The sequence below is a fragment of the Chenopodium album genome, chromosome 19, assembly GCF_948465745.1.
Source record: "Chenopodium album chromosome 19, dcCheAlbu1.1, whole genome shotgun sequence".
NCBI lineage: Eukaryota > Viridiplantae > Streptophyta > Magnoliopsida > Caryophyllales > Amaranthaceae > Chenopodium > Chenopodium album.
In genome coordinates, this window is record NC_137852.1 from 16237369 (window position 1) to 16249340 (window position 11972).

An 11972-nucleotide genomic window follows, 5' to 3' on the forward strand; every position below is an offset into this window, starting at 1 on the left:
AGGCTAAGGTAACAGGGAATATTGTATCGAATGACCATTCGTTGGGAAAGCTTTTTGTTGCAAATACAATCGATACTAAAGGTTAAAATAATCGCTACGAAAAGGTTATTTTCTTGTAGTGTCCTTGGACTCAACCCTCTCAACTTCATTCTCCAACGCACTCCTCTCATCTTCTCCCTCCATTGAACAAGAAACTCCCTCACTAAGGTCACTCCCAAAACTAGTGGTGATAGAATACACGGGTTTCTTTGGTTCAACACCTTGGGAAGGTAAAGAAGAAGGACTAGCATAATCCTTGAGAGTGTTTGCTAGTTGGGTTATTTGAGTCTCAAGCATCTTATTGTGAGTCATCATTTCATTGAACTTCTTATCACTAACCGCCATGTAGGTGTTAATGATCTTGGTTGATTATCAATCAATTCTTCCAAATTAGTCCTTGGTGAAGAAGGTTGTGAATAGGAATTTTCAACTTGAGTCTTTGGAACAAATCCGGGTGGGGGACCTCTTTGCGCATTGTTTTGAAAATTTCCCCTTCCTTGATTGTTCCAAGTACCCCTATTTTGATTTTGACCATACCCTTGATTATGGTTACCACCACCTTGATTATTGTTACCAATACCTTGGTTATGATTTCCATAACCTTGGTTTTGATTTCCATAGCCTTGGTTTTGATTACCATAATTTTGGCTTTGATTTTGGCCACTATAACCTTGGTTATTTTGATTACTATGAGAACCTTGATTCCCTTGGTTCCTATAACCACCACCATGATTATAGTTGTCAAAATTGCCTTGGTTTTGGTAATTCCTATTCCATTGACCTCTTTGATTATCAAACCTTTGAACATTGTTGTGTGACACAAAATTCACATGCTCACACTCATTGTTATCAAACTCATCAACACATTCATTATTGCAATTGCTAGAGTCATGATCATATGATCCACATGCATCACAAAACAAACAACCCATAGGCATATTATATTAAGTGGGAGGGGTTTGAGAGTTAGAAGAAGCACCTCTCCCCTTAATTTGGGAGGGAAGATTCGAAGCTTGAGAAGAGGAAGAAACACTCTCCAACTTGGCTTTGATTGCGGTCACCTCCTTTCCCAAGTTTGTCATTTGAGAGGAAAGATTGTTGATTGCATTTAGATGGTCCACCGAATACAATGAAGATTGCTTGCTTGAAGAATCTCTCTCCCCATCTTGCCAATCTCTATAATAGGTCACCACATCTTCAATAATGTCCACAACTTCTTCTTCAGTCTTGTTCATGATAAGACCACCGGCCCCTCCATCAAGGCATGACTTGCCTTGAGGACTCAAACCGCCATAGAAGATTTGGATCACTTGGTATGTTGGAATTCCGTGGTGAGGACATTCTCTTTGATACTCCTTGAATCTTTCCCATGCTTCATACAGACTTTCATTTGGCTTTTGCTTGAACCCTTGAATTAAAGCCCTTGCCTCCGCCGTTTTCTTTTGAGGATAGAAACGGGACAAGAAAGCTTTAGTGACATCATCCCACGTTCTCAAAGAATTGGGCTTCACTTCTTTGTCTAGCCATTCCAAAGATCTTCCTATGAGAGAGAAAGGGAACAACTTAAGGCGGATAAACTCTTGAGAAACTCCATTGACTTTGATTGTGTTGCAATATTTCTCATTCTTAGCCCCACTATATTGTCTCCTCTCAATTAAGGTGATCATTGCCGGCCGAATTTCAAAGTCGTTTGCCGGTTTTGTAGGTGGAGCTATGCCGCTCTCAAACCTATATGCACCGGGCACTCCCAGTTCCTTCAAGGCAACTCTCGGATTTTCTCCCATGACTTTCTCTTATTCAATCTCTTCTTCGCTTGAAGAACTATAATCCAATGACTTGTTTGCTAATCTCCTCCTTGAGAGAGTTCTCTCAATCTCCGGATCAAAGGGAACAATTGAACGATCTCGGGACCTATGCATACAAAACTCAAAGAAAATATTAGTAGCACGGCTACAAGTGTAGCCTAAAGAGTAAAATCTTTTTGTATTTTGCAAATAAAGGTGATTAGACTCAACAACAATATGCACTCAAGAAACCATTCCCCGGCAACGGCGCCATTTTGATGGGCGCGGAAACGGTAGGTCGTTGGGCTACCTCCCCACCTAATCAAACAATATCTATAACTCAACATTCCCCTATGGAAGTATAGTAGTAAGTCGAGGTCGAACCCAAAGGAATGGAAATTGAATGTATATTGCCTAATGTCAAGCTACTCCAGAGTCAAATGCGGGGTTTATGGTAAGAACTAGAGCTAGAGCTAATCAATGCAATGAACTTGTTTAAAATCAATATAAAATACACTAGGGGAATGGATCCACATGTAATTGCAATGGAGAATGGTAATTTGGGAGGTCAAACCAACTAAGTCAAGTGATATGAAGGAAGATCAAACATGTATCCAAAAGAGCATACCAAGTTATTTCTCCTAGAGGTCTAACTAGCGCCAACTACGCTAAACACTAACTAGGAAACGTCACAAGATACCTCAATCGAGAAATTGCAAGTAACTAATCAATGGTCCGTATCATAGCAAGCTTACAATGCAATCTAGTGCAACAATTAAAGATGGCCAAGCTTCAATCAATTACACACATGCACATGAATCATCAACATAGTTTAATCATATCATCAACTCCATTAATTATCCCCAAATTACTCTAATCCATCACTCATACATGCTTCACCATTACCCTAGCTAGTAAACTACTCACTAGCCATAGAAATTATGATCAAAACTACACTAATCATCAATTTCATCATCAACATATTAGAAATCAAAGATCAAATCAACAATCAATCAAACTTCAATCAAACATCAAACAAACTTCAATCAATCAACAACAATATGAAAAACAAATGAAATCAACTAAAAACAAACTTATATTGAATCAAAGATGAAAGATCCTTACAAACTTGATCAAAAGATCAATTACAATGGAGAATTCTTGAACAATCAACCAAAAACCATGAGTTTCTCTCTCTTCAATTCTTGAGTTTCTCTCTCTAAAATTCTAATAAAAAACTAAGATCTAATTTTATTAATTGAATTCTTAGCGAAAAATTGAAGGAAATAACTATATATACCAAGAGGAGGTCGGTTTGACGCCCAAAAATAGACCCACGCCGGTGCGGTCGCACGTAGGAGAGAGAGAGGCGCGCACGGGAAACACACCCAGCTGGGTGCGCCCGCACGCACCTGATGTGCGGCCGCACTCGACACATGTGCCGCCGCACACCCCTCGTGTGCGCCCGCACCTGCCTGGGTAAGCTTCCTCTCTTGTCTTCGTCCTAGCTCATGAGGTGCACACACCCTTGATGATGGTGATGGAGGACAAGGTAGGCATCAACTTCCTTGGTATTTTTGATGAACATAAGCCATTAAAAGTGCACAACCAAGGTCTTGAAGCTTGCTCCTCGGATCCCCCTTGACTTGAAACTCTTTGCACAAGCATAAGGCATGAAAAGCAATGAAAAACCATGGAAAGGAAGCTCGGGAATTCTTGGACAATCAATCACAACCTACACACAAAGGAGAAAAAGCAAATAAAAGGGAAAAACAACAAGTAAACTATAAAATGCAAAAAATAGAGAAACTAACTAAGAAAAGCATAAAATGAAGAAATTAAGAGTAAAACTAAGGAAAACTAAAGAAAAGAGTAATAAAATGAAATGAAATTCATCCAAAAAGAGATCAAATGATTGCCATAAATGTCACTCATCAAATTCCCCCAAGCTAAACTTTTGCTCGTTCTCGAGCAAAACAAAGCAAGAAAGATCAAGGATGAAAAATTTATTGAAAATGAAAAAGAAAGGCTCAAGATAAGAATATACACTAAGACTCACTGTCGTAGGAATCACGGTTGTTTTTAGCTACAACAAGCCCTTTAAACCCCAAAGTCGCCTATGAGGACGAGTGAGGTCTCGTAAGGGTATCCTTAGAGTTTGACCCATAACTCTCCACCAAACATCAATGAGGCAAACCATAAAAATAAAAGAAAAGAAAATGAAAACAAACCTTTGCGAAATGAACTCACATAAAGACTATAATGTAAATGAATGAAAATCATTCTCAAGTAGTTAAGGTATGCACTTTTCAAGATATCTAAGGTTGATTGAAACATAGGGTATGCTAGCATAGGAAATAGTTATCACAATCCACGTTCATCCCAAACAATCTTACCGCATTCTCCCCACTAGTCTCAAATCACCCCTTAGTGAGTATCCCAATGATTCCTCGAAGGAATCGGAAATTTTTTTTTATTTAGGCTACTCGACAATCTCGACTATGCATCCCCTTTCCTTAGGCAATGACCCATGATGCCCTCCCCCGAATAGTGACTCAACTATCTAGGTCGAAAGGTCTTTCCCCAAGGTTGTAACGTAAGGCATAAAGGATGAAGGTAGACTAAAATTTAAAATTTGGTGATTTTCCTAAAAAGTGAAGTAAAAGAGTGATCAATCCTTAACACCACAATCAAGAAATTACCAAACAAAAACAACACCCCCAAGCTTACTCAAAGCTATACTCACAATGAAATATATACAAAAAGCGTACATGCTTCTCCTCAATTCTTAGAAGGAGAAAAGAATACATCAAAATATTTTTTGAATTTTCACTTTTTCAATTTTTTTTTATTGTTTTTTTATTTGAATTTGTAATATCCTTTCCTTTTACTAAATTCGGACGGCTTTTTCTATTATGCAACCTATTAGTCCATGCCTTTTATAAAGTAGGACAGCTTGTTCTCAAATATTTGCCATTATCCACAAAGAAAATGATATCACAAACTTGCATTCATAAAATCCAAATCTCCAACTCATACACCACAAACTCCATCATAAATGATCATTTTGCTTCACAAAAACCAAGAATAGAAAGAAAATTAAATAAAAGGTCAAAGAACTAAAGATGTGGCTTGAAAAGAAGGTATGAGGCTTAAATGGTTTCAAGAAGGCAAATGTAAACCCAAAAATAAAGAAAATAACAAAATAAAACAAAAATGAAAAATACCACCCCGAAAAATGTGCCTTTGTCCTTCCTAGATAGTTCGGTCTCGGGTTTAAGAATCATACATCAAGCTTTATTAGTAAGGTTTGCATAGTCAAGGATCCACGCCGCTCATACAAAGAATGTTGAAGGCTTGAAAAACAAGTAACCTCACAAGGATGTAGCAAAAAGTCACTAATGGTGTCAAATTGACTACAGGGAGCAACTACCAAGCATGCCACAAACAAGTAGAATCCGACTTCATGATCCTCCTAGTTCAAACCAACTACCCTAGCATACACCTATCCTAGAGTCAACCAAACATAGTCTCAAACCGTGCATACCTTTACTACCTAGGAAGAAAATCATGCAAAAGACAAGTCTAATGTACAAAGTCCAATTCAAAAGAAGAATGAAAAATAAGGCCTCAAAATCATACCACAAATAAAAAGCAAAATAAAAGAAAATAAAAGAAAAGGAAAATAAAAGAAAATAAAAGAAAAGGAAAATAAAAGAAAATAAAAGAAAAGAAATGGAGACATAGAAAAGGAAAATAGGAGAAATAATATGAAATGGACTAGAAAGCAAGTTAAACACATAAGAATCCCAATCGACAAACAAGTGATCGATCGACATCATCGTCATCGATCCCAAACACATTACGTGTTAACAAGCATCCATCCTCGAACCATTCAACTTCCCCTAAACTAATCCTATTCTATGCAACCAAGAAAAATAAAGAGAAAAATAAGAAAGGTCTCACCGGGCTCCATGCTTAACAAAAATAAACGAAGCAAGTAGAAACCACCTCGTTGCATTCCATATCCAAAAGCTTCCTCAAGAAACCTAGTAAGAAAAAGAAGAATAAAAGAAATTATAAATAAAGAAAATGGTTAGTAACTTCAAAACAAAGAAAAGGAAACAACAAATAAAAGAAACTAAACTAAGGAAAAAGTATATACAACTAAGGGAAATAAAAGCTAAACTAATCAAAGAATAAAAGGAATAAAAGAAATAAAATCTAAGAAAGCAAGAAAGTGACTAAACTAACTAAAGAACTAAACTAAACTACAAGATTTGGATTTTGGGAATTAGGATCAAAAGGTTTTGGATTAAAGGGATTTGGATATTAGGGAACAACCACAACTACAACATCACAAGCAAAGCATCATCACAAACAACAAGTATCCAAACAAATCGGGCAAGCATACTAGCTACAAAGAAAGTAGCCTAGAGATCAAGAAAAAGAGGAAATCAAACAAGAGGAACAAAAATAAACATGTAAACAACTAAGGTATGTACACAACAACAAATATTGGTCACCGAGAAAAACATTAGTTCCCCTAAGCTAGATAAGTATACATTTCAACATCCCAAACAATACAAAACAAGCATAAAAAATATAGGGGATGGAGGCAAAAAGCACAAAAAGCATAAGGGAACTAATGACTACTACCATCACCACCACCACTACCACTACCGCTAGGCCCGGCCCCATTGGGGTCAATATTGCTCGCGGGATCACCGAAGGGATGAGGGTAAGGCTCCCATCATCCGGTAATACCCTCGGGCAACCCATACTGCCCTTTGAAAAGATCTTGTAGCCAAGGAGTAAGAGGGGTGAAGTTATCGGGCAAGCGAAGTTCGTAAGGGTGGTTGTCATGGACATGGGGGTAGTTAGGATCACCCCTATAGTCACATCCACCGGGAGCTTTGTAATCATAGTTACCGCGCTCATCTGGGTAGAAGTGACGCTCGGTATCGGGGTCGGAAGGACCCGACCAATATGGATGCCCGTATGAAGGTAGAGGACCTTGTTGGGGCGAGAAGTACAGATAGTTAACCGGGGGAACAATGTTCCCGCGGTCAACTTCCGCATCATAGATTTGTTGTTGTTGTGCAAACATACCTTGTTGCATTTCTTGGATACCTCTCAATTGTTCGTAGATTGCCCCAAAATCTTGATCATACATGCCGTCCAAATGGATTTTCAATCCACTCATTTGCTCACTAAGAGCCCTCATATCGGCATTTTCATAAGTATGTTGCCCTTCTTGTTGTTGTTCTTGAGGAACATGTTATTGTGGAATTTGTTGTTGTTGTTGTCGTTGTTGGGCTCTTTGGAGCTCTTCATCATCATCCTCATGGAGTCGAAGTTGGGACGCCGAAAAGACCTAGGGACATGCCAAACGTTGTTGGTGTTGATCTGGCCCAATGACGTCAATCCGGGGTTAGGCAAAAAGCACCAATGCTCATTGTTCCTTAACCACTCATATCTCCCCTCCTCATAGTTCTTGGAGATGAATTGAATTTGACCCAATTGCCTCAAGTCGAGATAAAGGGTGGTGTTGTCTCCAATCTCCTTGCAAAAGGGAAGATATTGGTCAAGGCGGAGGCGAGTCAAAAGCCTAGTCACCATGCCCCTCAAGGAATCTCTCTCGTGCTCTGGCCTCTAAGATCAACACAATACTGGGCGAAAATGTACCCCAAGTTCAATCGGCCCACATACTCCGGGTGAGTAGACAACCATAGCACCTTGATCTCAAGCTTGCTCATCTTCCCCAACTCTTGCTTGGGGAACACCACATATCCCAAAAGGCGGTGTACAACTTTAAGGCAAGGTTGGTACACCGAAGAGATCTTGGCTTTGTTGGTGATGAATTCATTCCCACCCGAAATATCTTCCCACCAAGAGTTATGGTTGTACTCCGGGAAGATGTAATGTTCAACATTCAAGATATCCCCATGGGGGTCAAAGTCCAAAGCCGCGTTGAACTCTTCCAAAGAATGATCAAAGTAGTGGTTGAAAATTTGGAAACGCACCCTATATTGCCCTCCCAAGGGCACAAGCTCCAAGGTAGCCAAAAACTCCAATGTTGGCTCTTTGTAGGCGCGGTAGGCCGAGTTGATGAAAGATCCCATTCGCAAATTCAAGAGCAAGGACCTCACATCATCATCTATTCCCAATTTAACCATATCACGTTGGAAATAGTGGCGGGTCGGTTTAAGGGTTCTTTCTTCCTTCAATTGTTGGTAGAAGGTTTTTTTTTCGTTTGTGAAGTTTTTCTTTTTGGGAAGAGAGGTGGGTGGTCGTGTTTGAGAGGAGGGGTTTGATGTACTTTGCCTAGAGGAAGTGCTAGGCCTAGAAGAAGTACTTGGGCGAGGTTTCTCAATGGTAACATCGGTCTTTCTCTTTTTGGTGAGTTTCTTGAGGATTTTAGACATGTTTGAGGTTTAGGGAAAATCACCAACAACAATCAAAGAGCAATACCAATATACAAAGAACACCACACCAAAGTCACAACTTACTACCAAATTCTCCAATTCACAACTTCACACTTTCTTCCACCAAAATCAATTCCAATCCAATCAAATACACCAATTATCCAAGAATAACTTATTTCAATCAATCCAAGAACAACCAATAACCAATACCAACAATCAACACTTACTACCCAATTTCCAAAATTCAAAGTCACAAATTATCAATCAAGGATGATGAAAATTTCTACAAAACCAACAAACAACACAATGTTATGCAAAATCAATCAACAAACATCACAAAATCACATCCAATATCAAATTCAATCATCAAAAATCACAAAACCCATACTACACTATTTATGCTCATACAAAATTTCAATCTTAGAAAAATTATGATATAATTGACAAAATTAAAGCAAAGATAAGTGATTATACCATACAAGATGGAAGATTGAACAAGTTTGAGACACCAATTTCGATCACACACAAAAGCCCCAAATTTTCGTTCAACAATGTAGGAGAGAGAATGAGTGAAATTTGAGTCAAAATGTGAGGAATTTGAAGTTTAGGAAGGTTTGTGAGTGAATTTAGATGAGAATGCAGTAACTTTTATGAGGATTTGAAGGATTTTAATGGTGAGTGAGGGTGTATAGTGCGCACGAAGAGGAGGGTTTGAGGGAGGAGTGCCGTGAGGTAGGAGATGAGGAAATGAGGGGAATGAGAGGAAGAAGAAGGAGGAAGAAATAAGAGGCATGGCAACAGGGGGCGTGCGGCCGCACCTGTTGCTTGTGCGCCCGCACACGCAAGGTGTGCGCCCGCACAGTGCGCGTGTGCGGCCGCACCTTGCTGCTTCCTCTTCTTCTCTTTTTTTTTTCTTTTCTTTGATACTTACTGCCTATTTGGGTGCGCACATGAATCATGATGGTGATGAGGAACACCATAGGCAGTAGCTAAAAACATTTTTAGAGAAATCAAAGATAAAGATTCATGTGCTCACCACAAAAACTCACTAAGTATCAATTTCCTTCAACCTTTAAAACATGAATTTCCTATCTTACCTCTCTAAAATTCTTACCCCTTTTACCTCAAATTTCGATCGGAATCGAGCAAAATATGATATGTGCCACAAACACCTTCCATTCACCATGCATTCTTGAAGAAATCCAATCCCACAAAGTTCATCCTAAAAAACCAAACAAGTAGAAAAGTGAAAGAAAAGAAAAAGTAATAAAAGAAATAAAAACAAGAAAACTCAAAAATCAAAAAGAAATGTTAGAATCTCCGGGTTGCCTCCCGGGAAGCGCTTGCTTAAGGTCCTAAGCTCGACCCTTCCTCCAAATCATGGAGGTTCAAAGAACACCACCTTCTTCAAGGTAGTAGAAAGAGCAAAATTCTCTTCATTCTTGAGCAACTTCTCATTGTTCTCAAATTCACTTTTCTCTTCTCTCAACATCTTTCTTTTTCTTAACTTCTTTGAATCACGAGCCTTTTTCTTGGGCTTTTTGTTCAATGTAGATGGAACTTCAACATCCACAACCATAGAAACTTTCTCTTCTTCTTGAGAAATAAGCTCAAACCAACTTGGAATCTCAACTTCCTCCTCATCCTTTGGCTTGGGAATTACAATTTCTTCTTCACTAACCTTCATGCTATCAAAACTTGCAAAAACATCATCAAAATTCTCAAGAGCATTGTTAGTAGAAGAATCAACCATGCATACATTGTTAATAGAACGAGAAAGACTAGCACATGCTATATCTTGCACAAAAGATAGAGACTCATGCATTGGTTTCAACTTAAAACTCTCCTCTTACTTACCACATCTCAAAGAAATGCGGCCCCCTTTCACATCTATCAAAGCTCCCGAGGTAGCTAAGAAAGGTCTTCCTAAGATGAGTGGAATATGTTCATCTTTCTCGATCTCCAAAACCACAAAATCTACGGGAAAAACAAACTCTCTAATCTTAAGAGGGACATCATCAACTCTCCCCTTAGGAATCTTGATAGATCGATCGGCCAATTGAAGGGTTATATTGGATGGTTGAAGCTCACCTAGATCAAGTCTTTTGAAAACCGAATAAGGCATGATACTCACACTAGCCCCTAGATCACATAGAGCATTCTCAAACATCATTTTCTTGATCTTGCAAGGAATTGAAAAGTTTTCCGGATCCTCCATTTTATCCGGAAGCTCACCATGGACAAGAGCACTAAAACATTTCCCTCCTTCCATCGAATTACCCTCATTACAATCTTCCTTCTCCTCTAGAATTTCCCTAAGAAACTTAGAGTACCTAGGCATTTCGGGAATTGGCTCGGTAGAGGGTGTGGAAACATGAACTTCCTTAAGAACTTCAAGGAACTTCCCAAATTGCTCATCCATTTTAAACCTTAGGAATTTTTGGGGGTAAGGTAGATCGGAAAATCTCTCTTCCTCACAAATCTTTTCAACAACATTCTCTTCTTTTTCCTCATCCTCACAATAGACTTTCTTGGACTCAACCCTCTCAACTTCATTCTCCAAAGCACTCCTCTCATCTTCTCCCTCCATTGAACATGAAACTCCCTCACTAAGGTCACTCCAAAAACTAGTGGTGATAGAATACACGGGTTTCTTTGGTTCAACACCTTGGGAAAGTAAAGAAGAAGGACTAGCATAATCCTAGAGAGTGTTTGCTAGTTGGGTTATTTGAGTCTCAAGCATCTTATTGTGAGTCATCATTTCATTGAACTTCTTATCACTAACCGCCATGTAGGTGTTAATGATCTTGGTTTGATTATCAATCAATTCTTCCAAATTAGTCTTTGGAACAAATCCGGGTGGGGGACCTCTTTGAGCATTGTTTTGAAAATTGCCCCTTCCTTGATTGTTCCAAGTACCCCTATTTTGATTTTGACCATACCCTTGATCATGGTTACCACCACCTTGATTATGGTTACTACTACCTTGGTTATGATTTCCATAACCTTGGTTTTGATTTCCATAGCCTTGGTTTTGATTACCATAATTTTGGTTTTGATTTTGGCCACTATAACCTTGGTTATTATGATTACCACGAGAACCTTGATTCCCTTGGTTCCTATAACCACCACCATGATTATAGTTGTCAAAATTGCCTTGGTTTTGGTCATTCCTATTCCATTGACCTCTTTGATTATCAAACCTTTGAACATTGTTGTTTGACACAAAATTCACATGTTCACACTCATTGTTATCAAACTCATCAACACATTCATTATTGCAATAGCTAGAGTCTTGATCATATGATCCACATGCATCACAAAACAAACAACCCATAGGCATATTATGTGAAATGGGAGGGGTTTGAGAGTTAGAAGAAGTACCTCTCCCCTTAATTTGGGAGGGAAGATTTGAAGCTTGAGAAGAGGAAGAAACACTCTCCAACTTGGCTTTGATTGCGGTCACCACTTTTCCCAAGTTTGTCATTTGAGAGGAAAGATTGTTGATTGCATTTAGATGGTCCACCGAATACAATGAAGATTGCTTGCTTGAAGAATCTCTCTCCCCATCTTGCCAATCTCTATAATAGGTCACCACATCTTCAATAATGTCCACAACTTCTTCTTTGGTCTTGTTCATGATAGGACCACCGGCCCCTCCATCAAGGCATGACTTGCCTTCAAACCGTCATAGAAGATTTGGATCACTTGGTATGTTGGA

The 11972-nt window shown here is 38.9% G+C and overlaps 1 non-coding gene across 1 annotated transcript; it reads left to right on the forward strand.

The window, feature by feature from the left end:
* The first annotated feature begins 1362 nt into the window (after window positions 1-1362).
* LOC145596252 (small nucleolar RNA R71) lies at window positions 1363-1468 on the forward strand. Its single transcript, XR_014103113.1, has one exon. It is a non-coding gene; the product is annotated as a small nucleolar RNA R71 (small nucleolar RNA).
* Window positions 1469-11972: the final 10504 nt, after the last annotated feature.